The sequence below is a fragment of the Hyperolius riggenbachi genome, chromosome 4 (genome assembly GCF_040937935.1).
Source record: "Hyperolius riggenbachi isolate aHypRig1 chromosome 4, aHypRig1.pri, whole genome shotgun sequence".
In the NCBI taxonomy this organism is placed as follows: Eukaryota; Metazoa; Chordata; class Amphibia; order Anura; family Hyperoliidae; genus Hyperolius; species Hyperolius riggenbachi.
In genome coordinates, this window is record NC_090649.1 from 284,534,935 (window position 1) to 284,551,221 (window position 16,287).

Genomic DNA, 16,287 nt, shown 5'->3' on the forward strand with positions numbered 1-16,287 from the left:
GGAATTTCTATATGTCGGAATGCGGAATTGTGCCGGAAACGGAAATCGGCTATTCCGACCATGCCTGGTATATAACACCATCTCTGAGTTTAGTGGCAACAGGGAAAGCTGTCATTCGGTTCGCCCTGCGCCAAACTGCCCAGCGTCAAGGCGCCACATACTCCGTATCAGTAGCGCACACACATCACGGCCACATAGTGGCATACCCATAGACTTACCATGCAAAAACCGCTGAACAACATTCTTATAAGCTTACTGCCAGCCCAGAACTAAACAAAATGTATCTCTTCATATTTAGTGTATATTTCAACTTACACTTACACATATTCATGAAGTCATTTCAGAATTTCCCAATGACTAACAGCATGTTGTTTTTCACAATCCAACACTTTGCTGATTACAAAAGATTATGAATCAATTCTCAGTTGGTAAAAACACTGCAGAAAAAAAGTCAAACAAGGCCCTTCTCCACTCTATGCAGATCTTTTTTTTCTCTCAGTTTGGGCTTTGCTCATAGGTTGTATTACCATGCCATCATTGCTATGAGGGATGGCAATGCTTGGGAGAACTCATGGAGAAGCATGGGATCAGTTTGATCAGCTGATAGATTTGCAAGTCTCTGATTTGCTGGTCATGATCATGCATTAAACCAGGAATTCATCACAGCAAATCAGGTCAAACTGATCATATGTTTCTCCATGAGTTCTCATAAGCATTGCCATACCTACTTGCTATTCAAAACGAGCCACTGTGACTAGCACTCAGATGTCCTTAAATGTGAATAAAGCACCAAATAACATACTCTCACTAGTCAAGGTCAGTCATTTTCTAAGTAACCCTCTATAATAAAACCCCTTTGTCTCTGCGTTCCATTCCTGCACTTCCTGTGTGTGTGTATGTGTCCCGTGTTTTGCGCTACTGCGCATGTGCAGGGAGGGACGCAGAAAGAGCTGAGGGAGCTGAGGGAGGACGGGGCCAGAAGGGGCGTTTGCATGCGCGGTGACGGTGCAGCGGTCACTGGGGAGGATGAGAGGGAAGGGAGGGGAGGAGAGGGAAGCGGGGTTTCAACACAGACCTAGAGCCCATTTTGAAACGGGCTTAGGTCTACTAATTATGTATAATTTGTCATGTCTCTTTAAAGACAGATTGGTGACAATGAACTCATGTAAAACTAATGTGGTCTAAATATTTAAAAATGGATAATCCAGTAATTATGTACCTGTCTGTTTAACTTTAGTTGTAGCAATGACGGGAGCCTTGTTAAGAGGCCACATAGAAGGATATGTGTTAACAAATAATCTAATAATCAACATGGAGTTATTTACAACAGATGTTGTCAAACAAGCCTGCTGGCTTTGTATGAAGATGTTAGTAGATAGATATTTAGACAGAGGTGTGGCTGTAGAGTTAGCATTTTTTGTTACATTTTCTTGTATACGCTATGGTATAAGTTGGTAGGTGAAATGAAGCATGCGTATGGATAGAAATCTGGCCTTTATACTCTGACTTGTTCAACATTAAAAAGTGAAGCACCACAAACTGGTTTTGGCACCTTTACTATTTCATTTTTTTTTACAATAATATTGTGGGTAAGATCAAAAATCCTACCTCTGTGTTGACAGGTGATAAAAAAAAATCTTGCATTGTAAGGCCCCTCCCCCACTTGCACACTGCTTGCAGCGCAGATGGTCATGTGCCATATATACTACACATGACACTTGTGTTGCTCTCTGTGTGGTGCTGATCTCATTCCCTTATAATGGACTAGTGGACCTAAGCCCGTTTAAAAACAGGCTAGGTCTGTCACTGCACATGCACCCGCCGGCGCCGCGCACAGCGCATTTCCGCCGTGCACAACACGTCCGCCCGCCGGCCCATCCGCCCCTTCACCCGTCAGCGCTCACCGAGGGTCACTCTCCCTCAGTGTCTCTGCGTCCCTGCACATGCGCAGAGCGCATGTGGGACACACACAGGGAAACAGGACGCAGAGACAGTAGGGTTTTATTATAGAGGATGGGATTTCACTGCACTTGTGCAAAATTGTCTGCATGGTTGGGAATATAAGACAGAATATAAGAGTATCAGACAGTGCAGTCCTGCATATCGCATACAATGCGCATTGCTGAAAACGCGATCAATGGGGAAGGGGCCTAATACAATCAATGGAAGATAGTTCTAGTTTATAAGGTGACATGGACAAACTAAATAATTTAATGTACACATGGCAAATAAGGTTCATTGTATGTAAGTGTAATGTTATACATTTAAGGGTTAAAACATACATGCAATATTTCATCTGGGTGGTGGTGGAAGCCTTGAAATGAAAGGAAGAGGATCTGGTATATTTGTAGATAATGAATGCTATAACAGCATGCATTTCCAATCTGCTGGTTCTAAAGCTAGGGTGAATCCCGCTTGAATTAAAAGAGGGTTACTTATAAGGCTGAGATATACCACACCTCAAATATGTAGTTCAAGCACACCTAAAGTGAGGGATACGGAGGCTGATATACCAATTTAACTTTTAAACAATGCACATTGCCTGGCCTTCCTGCTGATGCTCTGCCTAATTTTTAGCCATAGACCCTGAACAAGCATATGCAGATCAGATGTCTCTTGCTGACGTCTGACTGGATTTGCAGCGTGCCGACCTCGAGGTCGGCAAAAACGAAACGAGCTAACGGAGGGGGACCAGAGCAGCAGTGAGTGACTACGAGGGCACAGGATGGCTGCATGGGGCTGGTAGAAGCCCTAGGTAAGTGAAACTCTTCTTTTTTATTTTGCCTGACGACTCCTTTAAATGTATTCACCTTTGGAAAGAAATTATATAATTGTCACATACTGTATAAATATAGAATTGGCCCATACAGAAAATGAAAATTGGTCTTTGCATGATAACTACAGACACGAGATCTAAGGGGACTATTTGCAGAGGAGGAATGAATTCACTGTGAAAGCTGTGAAATTATGGCATACTCTTCCATCAGAACTAGTTCTAGTGGATAAGATACATAGCTTTAAAGGGGATGTTTTAGAACAGAAAATATAGGACTATGTGTTTCCAATAATACATAGTAAAAAAAAGTTGATCCAGGGATTCTATCTGATTGACATGTAAAGTTAGGATTTTTTTACTCTTTTAGTCTATGTTGTTGAAAGATTTCCTCTAAATCAGCTAGAGGTTCTAGAGGTGGAGGATGTGGTTTAGACATACGGACATAAGTCTTATTTCATCCATACTGTGCAGTTGCTATAATTGAATACAGGCAGACTAACATACAGAGACACTGCTTCACACTATCACATTAGTAAAGAATCATATTTTATTATTACTATTATTATTATTGATTTATAAAGCACCAACATATTCCATGGTGCTGTACAAAGTAGGAAAACAACAAGTGCTTCATAATGTTACAGACAATGATATACATCAAATAGGGACACTGGTACAAAATACAGAACTGGTGATTACCATGACAGATGTAACATGATGAATAAAATGTATAACAGAGTGCAAGTTTGCCCTTGCAAGCTTACAGTTTAAAGGAATGGGTGGAAACAAGAGGTGTGGAAGTATCTTTCCATGTGAGTTGATAGGCTTTATTCACATGTCTCAGAACTAGTGTATACTGTACAGGCATATAAACATGATGTATGACTAGCAGGGGTCATTCTTGTACCTACCAAAATACGGTGCATAAATATGGAATCCCAGTGTTAGGTATAGGTGGGGACTGGGGAGGTTAGTGTTAGACATAGTTGGGGGACGGAGGTTAGTGTAAGGCATAGGTAGGGGAGGGTTAGTGTGTGAGTAAGGTTTATGAAGTCAATAGTAGAATATTATATTATTACTGGTATTCTACTATCAGCTTTACCAGGAGCCCAAATTAACAGAACCCCTTTTTCCATGTACACCATAATAGGATATACACAAAGATCTAGAAAGAACACTGGGAGGAGATGCAGACTGTAAACAAGTAACAGAACTAATGAAAAAAAACAAAGAAAAAATACCGGTACTTTTGAAGAGCAAAAGATCAAATACGAAAGAATTCAGGCAATACAGTCTGTAGAAAGCATGCTTCTTTGTAACTGTTAAGGCGTGCGTCAGGGGCGGCGCCAGGGGGGTGCAAGAGGGTGCTCAAGCACCCCCTAGAATTGTCCAAGCACTCCCAAAGCACCCCCTGGCGTGAACTGACTTCAGGCATCTAAGAGATGCCGAGTCAGTTCACAGCGGCAGCCTGGAGCAGCAGGCAGGGCTACGGTAAGATGGCAACCCGAAGCCCTGCTCTGCAGATTTCGAGTCTACAGTGCAGGGCTTCGGGTGGCCATTTTCCCGTAGCCCTGCTCTCAGCATGCAGGCAGGAAGTCTCGTGACGTCAGGAAGGAAGAGGATCATGGTCGGGACAGGAGGTCAGGAAAGAAGAAGGTCTTCTGGCTGTAGGTGAGTAAATGGGTTTTTCTTTTCTTTTTCAGGTGGTACTGCTGATTGTGGTCAGAACTGCTGAGGAAGGATTGTGCATATTGTGGTCATTTCTGCTACCGATTGTGCATATTGGGGTCATATCTGCTACAGATTGTGCATATTGGGGTCATATCTGCTACCGATTGTGCATATTGGGGTCATATCTGCTACCGATTGTGCATATTGGGGCCATATCTGCTACCGATTGTGCATATTGGGGTCATATCTGCTACCGATTGTGCATATTGGGGTTATTGAACGTGTTTTTTGTTCAAATCTGCTCACATTACGTGTATTTTCTTGAGAAAACCTGCACAATTATGTGAATTTTCTGTGGAAAGGGTCACCAAAGCTTGGGCCCTCTGTCTTTGCGTTGCACTTTTAAAGGGAACCCGAGGTGAGAATAATATTGAGGCTGCCATATTTATCTCCTTTTAAGTAATACCAGCTGCCTGGCTGCCGTGTTGGTCCTCTGCCTCTTTCAACCATAGACCCTGAACAAGCATGCAGCAGGTCAGGGGTTTCTGACAATATTGTCAGAACTGACAAGATTAGCTGCATGCTTGTTTCTGGTGTAATTCAGTTCACTACTACAGCCAAATAGATCAGCAGGGCTGCCAGGCAACTAGAATTGTTTAAAAGGAAATAAATATGGCAGCCTCCATATCACTCTCACCCCGGGTTCACTTTAAATTACAGTTAGCCCCGCCCTCATCCGGTCATGACCACGGCCATTTTTGCCTTTAGCCACACCCATTTTTGGTCATCAGCTACCCCGGAAATTGGTCCAGCACCTGCATAGCACCCCCTAAAAAAAATTTCGGCCACTGGCGTGCGTGCACTGCATGCATCGCATTAGTGCTAACAGATTTGTTGCACCGCACTTCTAACGTGCTGATGTGAACTTTCCACTACAATCTAATAGCATCACGTAAGCAATGTGATCATATTGTCCAACACAACGCACCACTGTGAATGTAGCCTTAGAAGAGCCAATTCCTTTGAGGAAAAGTTTATAAAAATATAAGGGATATCTCTGGTGTTTGTATATTTAAGGTTATGGTCTGCCTCGATTAAGATGCAGAGTTGCCCTCTAAATGCAATCAGTTATTGGAACGGTGGAGAAAAGGTGTGATGAATTTTTATGGGAGTGAGGACCAAGAATATCAAGGAATGGAAGAAGTAGTGGAACTGTATTTTACTGCCAATCATGAGCCAAAGGCCCTAAAGAACAATAAATCACCAGGAAATGCTAGTTTAAGCACCAAGCTCTTAAAGCATGGTGGAGACAGTCAATGGAAAAAATGCTTAAAAATGTTTGTATTAAAGAGAACCCAAGATGGGTTCTAAGAATGCTATCAGCACACAGAGGTTGGGTCTGCATATAATGCCCAGCCTCTGTTGCTATACTGCTCCCCCCAGGCCCCCCCTGCGCTCTGCTGTACCCCAATAAATCAAACACTGTGCTAGTGACACACAGCGTGTTGCAGCCGGCTGTTTACCTTTTGCAGTGTCACTCTCTGCCGCTCACCCGCCTCCTCTATGTCGCCGCTTCCCGCCTGCGTCCCTTCCCTCCAATCAGCGGGGAGGGAAGGGACGCAGGCGGGGAGCGGCGCTATGGAGGAGGCGGTGGAGCGGTGCGAATGACACTGCAAAAGGTAAACAGCCGGCTGCGACGCGCTGTGTGTCACTAGCACGGCGTTTGATTTATGGGGGGCACAGCAGAGCGCAGGTGGGGCCTGGGGGGAGCAGTATAGCAACAGAGGCTGGGCATTATATGCAGACCCAACCTCTGTGTGCTGATAGCATTCTTAGAACCCACCTCGGGTTCTCTTTAAAGATTTGGACAGAGGACAAAAAGCTTGAGCAGTAGAGGAGGCTATAGCAGCGGGGGCATTGCTAGCCCCAAAGATCAGTGGCACGTGCCCCGGATCTATTCTTGGGTTCCCTGGATGTCCTCCAGGCAGAGTCAACTGTGGTGCCTCAATAGCGGGCATGCTGGGAGCTGTGGTGCATCAACCGGGGTCATGCTGAGTACTGTGGTGCCTCTATGTGGGCATACTGGGTGCTGTGGTGTTACACTGGGTGCTGTGATGCCTTTATGGGGGCATGCAGGGAGCTGTGGTTCTTCTATGAGGGCATACTGGGAGTTGCGGTGCCTCCCATGGGAGCATGGGAGGGAGTCCAATAGAAGGTCACGGAATGCTATGGTGGAACTGCCAGATAACCTGGCAGCAGGCCAGCCTGCCCAGCAGAAAGCCAGACTAGCCAGCACAAAAGCCAGGTAACTCTGCCCAGTTATGTTTAAGTGATACTACTAATTTATGTAATATGCTACATTTTGGGGTCTTTTTTTGAAGATGGGGTTTCAGCCAACATTTTTCTGGGCAGGCCTACTTAGACTGCTGTTAAGTTCATATAAATTTGGCTCCACCCATGACCACACCCACACTCTAGTGCATGGATACACCCATTTGCTGTCTGGCGTGCCTAAAAGTGCCTCAGATCTCTTAGGATCCTAGCAACGCCCCTGTGTATAACAGTACCAATATGTAAAACGGGATTCAAAACACTGCAGCAACTACAGTACAAATAAATTACTACAGAATTCTGTTCATAAATGGTTTTCCAAACTGTTGCATAATAGACGTGCACAGTATGCTGAGCCAGTGATTAGAGACTATCAACACAAATTCTGTGTGGGCAGATCAACGCCTGATCACATACAATGCTGCAATGTGCTATTAAATACAAGAGTACAATATTATTTTGTATGATCTTTTTGTTGACGAAAACACATTTTGACAGATAACATAACTTGATGATGTTGGGAATAGAACAGAAGTTTGTGAATACAATAGCCTTACAAGGAACAAGAGCAGTTAATATCATTGGTAAAAGGAAGGATCCATTTGAAGTACACAAAGAAGATAGACCCTTGCTTTTTACCTTGGTGCTGCAATCTGCACTCAAGGTGCTTATACATGTGTGGGCTGGGTACTGTACACGTTTATCCATGTACAGAGGTGTTCTGTTGCTGTGTGAGGGGGGTGATGGTGCGGCGCACAATGCTTTTGTTTGGCAGGATAAGGATAGGGAAAATGCAGGTAGACAATATTATTTGGTACTCCAGATCTTTCAGCAACACATCGGGACAGTTGTCCATGCACTAGATCCTAAGCAGAGTTGGCTCAGGCCAGCAGCTTCTGCAAGCTTAATATAGCATGGTGGTTACACACCTCTAAACATTGTTATGTAAATTTCATATGAATAGTAACATCAGATTTTGAATGACTAAGTGGCAGCCTTATAATTGTTGCCCCTAAATAAGAGCTCAGTGAGAAAAACAATTGAAAATTGAGAGCAACAGATGAACACATGGAAAAGGGAAACTGATGCTCAAGGGAGCTGTTCATGAAAGAGAGGAGCTGTTGTCCATGGATGATACACATGGAAGAGGGGGCTGCACATGATATGAGAAGGTCTACAGTACATGGATGATTCACATGGGAGAGGGGGCTGCACATGGAATGAGAAGGGCTACAGTACATGGATGATGCACATGGGAGAGGGGGCTGCACATGGAATGAGAAGGGCAACAGTACATGGATGATGCACATGGGAGAGGGGGCTGCACATGGAATGAGAAGGGCTACAGTACATGAGTGATACACATGGAAGAGGGGCTGCACATGGAATGGAAAGGGCTACAGAACATAGATGATACACATGGGAGAGGGGGCAGCACATGGAATGAGAAGGGCTACAGTACATGGGTGATATACATGGAAGAGGGGCTGCACATGGAATGGGAAGGGCTACAGAACATAGATGATACACCTGGGAGAGGGGGCTGAACATGGAATGGGAAGGGTTACAGTACATGGGTGATACACATGGAAGAGGAGCTGCACATGGAATGGAAGGGGCTACAGAACATAGATTATAGACATGGAAGAGGGGGCTGCACATGGAATGGGAGGGGGCTGCAGTACATGGATGATACACATGGAAGAGGGGCTGAACATGGAATGGGAAGGGTTACAGTACATGGATGATACACATGGAAGAGGGGCTGCACATGGAATGGGAGGGGCGCCGCTGCACAAAACAGTGGGGCTCTCAACACACTTGGCCTAGGGGCACAAAAAATATAAATCCGACCTTGGGTATATGAATGTAGACCTTCAGGGAAAATTTTGGAATACAAATCCATACAAATCAAGATTATCAAATAAAATGGTTAAAACATTCAAATAGGATTCATTCAAATAGGATCAAAAGTCAAGACATTCAAACTAGGATTGCTGCTAGAGAAGGTGGCTGCCTCACTTTCACACTTGTCTCCAGTTTTCTCCATAAAGATTTCACGCTAAGTATACTGTGTAGACTGCTACCAGGCCTCTCCTAACTTATGATCATGGACATTGACTCAGCAAGGTGTAGATAGAATAAATCAGCAGTGCCCGCGTGCCTGCACATCCTTTGATTTTACTTGTAGCTACAATAAAGATGGCCACTAACAATCCAATTTCTAGCGAAAAATCATTCGATCGATCAGATATTCTGATCGGAAGTGAAATATTGTAATACATCGTTCACTACACCATCAACAAACCAATCTTTGCTTCCTATCTATCACAACCAACAGGAAAATCCAAACTTTGGTTAAGGTGGCCACTAATGGACCAATTTCTAGCGAAAAATCGTTCGAGCAATCAGAAATTCTGATCGGATTGGTTGTAAATAATCTCCATTGGTGGACACAATCGGTTATGAACGAGTGAAAAAAATGTCGTCCGAATGAATTTTCGTCGAACCAAAATTTGGATTTACTTGTTGGTTGTGATAGATAGGAAGCAAAGATTGGTTCGTTGATGGTGTAGTGAACGATGTATTACAATATTTCTCTTGCGATCAGAATTTTTTATCGCTCGAACGATTTTTCACTAGAAATTGGACTGTTAGTGGCCAGCTTTAGACGAAAATTCATTCGGACGACATTTTTTTCACTTGCTCATAATCGATTGTGTCCACCAACAGAGATTTATTTACAACCAATCCGATCAGAATTTCTGATCGCTCAAACGATTTTTCGCTAGAAATTGGATTGTTAGTGGCCACCTTTAGACCTCGAAAGGTTTTGTAACAATGTATGGCTCAAAATGAAAAAAATAGTTTGAAGGAGTAAAAATGAGCTGTATAATATAGGAATAGGTAAAATATACACTGGAAGAAACACTAAATAAGGAAATAAATTAGGAAAGAAGTGCTAAATAAGATCTTCTAAACTGGTAAAGTAACATTCAGTTAGCAAGTTTTAGACCCCACTTAGGTAGTAAACCTGAGACAGAGGAAATGTTGAGATTTACTCCCCCCTTGTAGTCTTTCAGGTCCCTCGGTGTCCTCCAGTTCCCCTCCTTTGTTCTCCTGTAAAGTGCTCAACCCGGCTAGTTCCAGGCCTCTCACCTCCTCAATCGTGCTCACGTGCAGAGTATTGCACCTGCGCAGTTACAAGTGTATACAAATGGCTACGAAAGCGCAAAAGAGGAGGCCCGCAGCCAGGACAGTCCATGCACCTCTGTTTGCGACTCAGCCAGTCACTTCCTTTAATTGGGCAGACAGCAGCATAACGAATGGGACCCGGAGGACACCATAGGACCTGAAAGACTATGGGGACAGGAAGAAGCCCCAGGTAAGTAAAGCTCAACTTTGTTGGCATCTCAGGTACACTTCAACCACAGACCTGATTAAGAACTAAGTCTGAAACGCATTGGGCCAGAGCCAATTCACTTTTTCTCTTAGGTTTCCTCCTAGGACTTTTTTTTATCTTCTGTTTAAATAACTTTTCAGCACTCTGCAAATGAAAAAGTACCAACAAAGTAGGTATAAACATACTGCCAAAATTATTCCAAGTAGTTTCTCACTTGCTGGTGGTATAAATGCATTTTATTGATAAGATGTGAGAATTCACCTAGGAGAAAATGTGGGAGAAAAAGTGAATCAAATCAGGCCAATTATCTGTTAACTCGATGTTGCTTTACCAATTAAGATGACCTTATTTTGCACCAGTGCTGATGCAAGTTTTCTTCCTTCTGTGCACTGTCTGAGATCCGACTGATCGGCTCACACTACCAGAAAGCCTCTGATTATCTGCGTTCAAAGCTCATCCTTTGCATAGAGGATGAAATATAGTTAATTTCATAAATCACCAGAGAATAGAATAAATTGGATAAGTCTTCAGAATGGATAAATATAGACAGACACTGAGCTGTTTGATAGGGTGCCCACTGACACAAGACCAAAAAAGACAGCAAACAATGGAAGGAGATCTTTAAAGGAAACCCGGATTGAAAAAAAAAACTGCTGAAATAAACAATTATATCTATCCTTATTCCTGAAAATTTCTTTTTTTTTTAGAATCCCCCAGTTTTACTTTCTTTTTAAAAGCTTAAAAAGTAGGTTTAATGCTGTACTGTCTCAAATCAATGATATACAGTCTTGCACAGAGTCTCAGTGTCCTAGAGCTAAAATATATGAACTATTGTGCCTAAGAGCCCGTTCAGACTGCACGCGTTTCCAGCCGCGTTTTGGAAACGCGTGCAGGAGGCCGACACGCACGACATCAGACAGTGCATAGAGTGCACTGTCTGATGTTCACACTGCATGCGTTCCGGACCTGTGCGGTCCGGGAACGCATGCTGCACGCAGATTTTGCAAAAACGCGCAGCCGTCCCATTCACTTTTCAGTGATGGGATCAGCCACGCAACGCATACAAACGCGGATGGCGTGCGCTCGCATGCGTTGCATTCCGCATGCGTGGCCGTTCGCGTTTGTAATGTGAATGGGCCCTTACTATCTATCCACTGCACTCATGAGCTGTGCTTTTCCAGGAAAGAGTTTATGGCTGCACTTCCTTAACAGTGAGTGTTACACTACAGTCAGTCTAGGTCCCATCTGGAGAGAAACTGTCACCAGCAGAAAAAGAAGAAAAGGAACACAGACTAGTTAGTAATATGCATATGTATGCTGTACATACACATGTCTGTCTCATCATGTCACATGTCACCTTGGGTACACTTTATGGACTTGTAGTGAGACAATGAAAGGTAGCTGCTAACAGAAGTGCCTGGAGGAATTTGTGAAGGCAAAACCCATGGTGGATTGTAGTGCCGAAGGACTAAGAGTAAATAAACAATTATCCCTGCCATATTTATTTGTTCATTGTCTTTTGAAGAAAAACTAAAGCAATGACTGATAAGCAAAAATACAATCTTCATTTAATTTTACATGAAATTTTCCACATGCTTGGCTGGAGTTCTTGTGCTGCAATCAGGGTAAAATATTGCTATAATGTACAGGGAAATAGAAACAACTCCTTTCACACTAATGCCGCTCAGAGGAATGCAAAAGACAGCATATACATCTTTGATTGTAACATGTTATGATGCTGTATGCATGAGTCTATCCTATAGTGATGCTTTCTCAAGATCATTTATTTTACTGTTAGAAGGAGCCGTTTTGGTCCCTTAGCTATAAGTATGGATGCTATAAATCAGAGCTTCAGGAGTCATTTTTATGGCAGCCAGAAATCGGTAAGGTGAAGCAAGCATCTCTCCTCTTTCAGGAAATGTGGATATAAATTCTACCTCCAGTAATGCTGCAGTGAGAAAAATCTCTCACTGTCACCTCAGTAATACAGAGGAATTAGCAGCATACAGTAAAAAAACGAAGAAAAAAAGAAAACCCCCTAACACTAAGCCGTTTGAAGTTTCTGCTGCTCTGTCACAGTTTGACAGATATTTACCGCAGAAGTGTTCTGTCCTCACTTAACTAAAACTGTTCCCAGGAACCTTTCCCTCATTTATAATTCATTGTAAAGCTAACTTCAGTACTTTGTGTCCCACATGAATATCTATGTATAGAGGCGACCTGATATATCTTTGTAGTTGTTCTTGTTCGCTTCATCTTTAGCCTTTATTGTTCAAAATGAAAAAGGAAGTAACAGTTTCTGAGACTTCAGCATATTTGCTTCTGACACTAGGCAATAGATTTCTTATGCTGTAAACAGGAGGTCACCTAGAAATTGCAATAATCTGGATTCTGGCATCTTTCCCTTATGTGTTTACACAGCCTGAACAAGAACATAATAAAGCTTGGTGTACAATCTTGAAGTACAATTTACATGTAGTTTTTTTATTACAATTGTGGCCAAAAATATTGTCACCCTTGCCTTTATATAAAAAAACATGACCACTTCTTTCAGAAAATTGATGCAATTACAAACACACTGGTATTAAGTGTGTGTGTGTGTGTGTGTGTGTGTGTGTGTGTGTGTGTGTGTGTGTGTGTGTGTGTGTGTGTGTGTGTGTGTGTGTGTGTGTGCGTGCGTGCGTGCGTGTGTGTGTAGCCATCTGAGTGATAGAACGCTGGGCTGCAGGTCATTTTCCATTGGCGTACGTAGTACGTATTATCGCATGACAGTGGTCCATTACAACAAGGAAGCAAGCTTTTTACTATTAAAAGTACATGTTTGTTTGCTAAGGACAGGTTGTATCCCAAGCTAAGTACGCACATGTGATAATTGTTGCCCGCCGGGGTTCAGGAAACATTCCTTTGGGTGACAATTTTGGGAACAATGTTGTACAGACACATATCTAGCCTTGAGGCCACTGATGTGTTCTGCTGTTATGAAGGGGGATGGAGGGACAGCAACAGGTGCACAATGGAGCTGCTTCCACCGGTCGTGGAGGGCCAAGGTTTGAAAATAACATTGTGATCGGTCCTGCCTAATCGATCGGGGGCCGCTGTACACACAGAATGATCGTCGGTTGAAACAGTCGTTATCACCCATTTTGGCCGATGGTTATCGTATGTGTGTACGTACCTTTATTTATATTGGCTTCCTCATATGTGAAGAGATATACTGTGAAGAGATATTTCAAAGTGTAGTTCTACTTTAAATAATGTATGGATAAATAGATTTAGATAACTGCAATGAAGCACATTTAGCAGAACATGGTTAGAATCATAACTGGGCAAGGAATATAACTGTCAAATGTATTTAGAAGAAAATATATCAATTTCACATTTTCACATTTAGCAACCTCAGTTAATTAACATAAATGAAAATGCTCATGACTAAAATGTTCTTTGAAATAAATCCCAGTCTGTACTCCACAAAACAGCAAGACTTTTTCTTGTAAAATGATTAGAAGCTGTATCTGAATATTGCAAACTGGCACATTTGCTTTGGTTGCAAAGATATGAAATAACCCCCATTTGTGTCAAACTGTTGGTGAAAGAGGACAGTAAAGAGGAGGAAGAGCAACCCAATGTAACAGCCTTCATCACACTGTCCTGCAATTCTGTTATAGCTCGCCTCCCAGTGATGGGCATATGATAAGCCTTGTCAACCTTTGGTATCTTTAAACACTCCCTTAAAACTCACTTTTTCTGGAAAGCATATGCTTTAGCTTTACCTTAGGCTATTCCCCCTTTGACCTCCTACTACAGGGGTCTCAAACTCAATTTACCTGGGGGCCGCAGGAGGCAAAGTCAGGATGAGGCTGGGCCGCATAAGGGATTTCACAATCGCGGCGCATCGCCGCCTCTGCCCGCCCCTCTCACTCTTCCTTCACAGAGAGGGGCGGGGAGAGGCAGCGATCCGTGCGGCGATTGACATCAGGAGGGGCAGAGCTGAAGCTGAAAGCTCTGCCCCTTCCAGGAAATGCCGGCGGATTGCCCCCCGGGCGATTTGGGGGCTCTGCAGCCGTCGTTTAGCGGCGGATATGCGGTGGATTACCTGGGAGCACTGAAGCAAACTATAATGAAGCTTTTGCCAGCGAAGGCCACAAAATATTGTATCGAGGGCCGCAAATAGCCCGCGGGCCGCGAGTTTGAGACCCCTGTCCTACTAGATATCCTAAAAACACACTGCATCAAGGTATAGATATAGTATACTACCCCACCTCTTGTTCCCTCCTTATACATTTACATTGTAACCTCACAAGGGCAGGGCTCTCTCACCCTTTTGTGCCATGAAATTTGTTACATATTTTATTCATCATGTTACCCTTGTCACTGTAATGACTAATTCTGTATTTTGTATCAATTCTGTATTTTGTATATTAATATATACCATTGTCTGTATTAATATGTATCCCATGTTTGTTTCTTACTTTGTACAGCGCCACTGAATATGTTGGCACTTTATACATAAAAAATAATAATAATAGTCATAGATAGGGGCATTATGGCAAAAAATTGTAAAATGTAATATATGTGCAAACATAGACACATAAAAAGTACATTTTTTCCAGAGTAAAATGAGCCATAAATTATTTTTCTCTTATGTTGCTGTCACTTACAGTAGGTAGTAGAAACCTGACAGAAATGACAGGTTTTGGATTAGTCCATCTCTTCATAGGGGATTCTCAGCAAGGCTTTTATTCTTTATAAACATATTCCCTAAAAAGGATTTAAAGAGAAACTCCGACCAAGAATTGAACTTTATCCCAATCAGTAGCTGATACCCACTGTTACATGAAAAATATAATGATTTTCACAAACAGACCATCAGGGGGCGCTGTATGACTGATTTTGTGCTGAAACCCCTCCCACAAGAGGCTCTGGTACAGTACGGTACTCTGGGCAAACTGCCACAATGTAACAATGACACACACAGGAAATGGCTGTTTATAGCTGTCTGTTAAAGCCAGAACAGCTACATAATCTGCCCACAGTAACAATGTCACCATGTAATACATGTCAGAATGTGAATCTGGGAGAGGAAAGATTTTACAATGAGCAAACTCTGACTAAATCATGTATACATAATTATTGTAAAAATTAAGCACCTTTTTATATTAAATTATTTTCACTGGAGTTCCTCTTTAAACAGTGTTGCTGGCCAACTTCCCTGCTTGCTACACAGTTTTTTGGCAGTTGGACAGAGCAACTGCCATTCACTAAGTGCTTTTGAAAATAAATAAATCCCTGAGAATCCCCCCATGAAGAGATGGACTAGTCCAAAACCTGTCTCATCTGTCAGATTTCTATTACCTACTGTAAGTGACAGCAACATAGGAGAAAAGTAATTTATGGCTCATTTTACTTTGGAAAAAATTTACTTCTTATTTGCCACTGACTAACCCATACTTTCATCCTTTTTGACCTGTGACTCTAGTAATGTTCTTAACCATTCTTAATCCTAATCTTAAAGTGAAACTGTCAGGCATAAAATCAAACATCAATTCTGTATTTTTATCTGGTAAACAAGTAATACAGATCCTAACCAGGCAATCCAAAAGTTAAAATCTCTATTACTTTTCTTGTTTATAAATGATCATTCCTCAGTTTACCTGACACATATTTGGTACGTTGCCGCACAAAGGAAGTTGCAGGGCATGCTGGGTTGTCTTTTTGTGCTTCTTTATTTCCCCTCAGACTTAACTAATGTACAGAAGCAAAAAAGGACAACCCAGCATGCCCTGCAACTTCCTTTGTGCGGCAACATACCAAATAAGAGTCAGGTAAACTGGGGAATGATCATTTATAAACAAAAAAAGTAATAGAGATTTTAACTTTTGGATTGGCTGGTTAGCATCCGTGTTACTTGTTTACCAGATAAAAATAAAGAATTGATTTTTTATTTTATGCCCGACAGTTACACTTTAAATAAGAAACACAGAGAGCCCAATATAGTGTAGTATGTATTGCAAACCGTGGATAAATGTAAGTGTGAGATGAATATACTCACAAACATGGGTTACCTCTTAGGCAACCGCTGTAGATGCAGGTGAGGAGATTAGACCTG

At 42.4% G+C, this 16,287-nt stretch overlaps 1 protein-coding gene across 1 annotated transcript in view; it reads left to right on the forward strand.

Annotated features, from left to right (window-relative positions):
• SLC35F1 (solute carrier family 35 member F1) overlaps window positions 1-16,287 on the forward strand; it is a 450,499-nt gene that overhangs the window by 194,727 nt on the left and 239,485 nt on the right. The gene's annotated exons all lie outside the window — the stretch shown is intronic.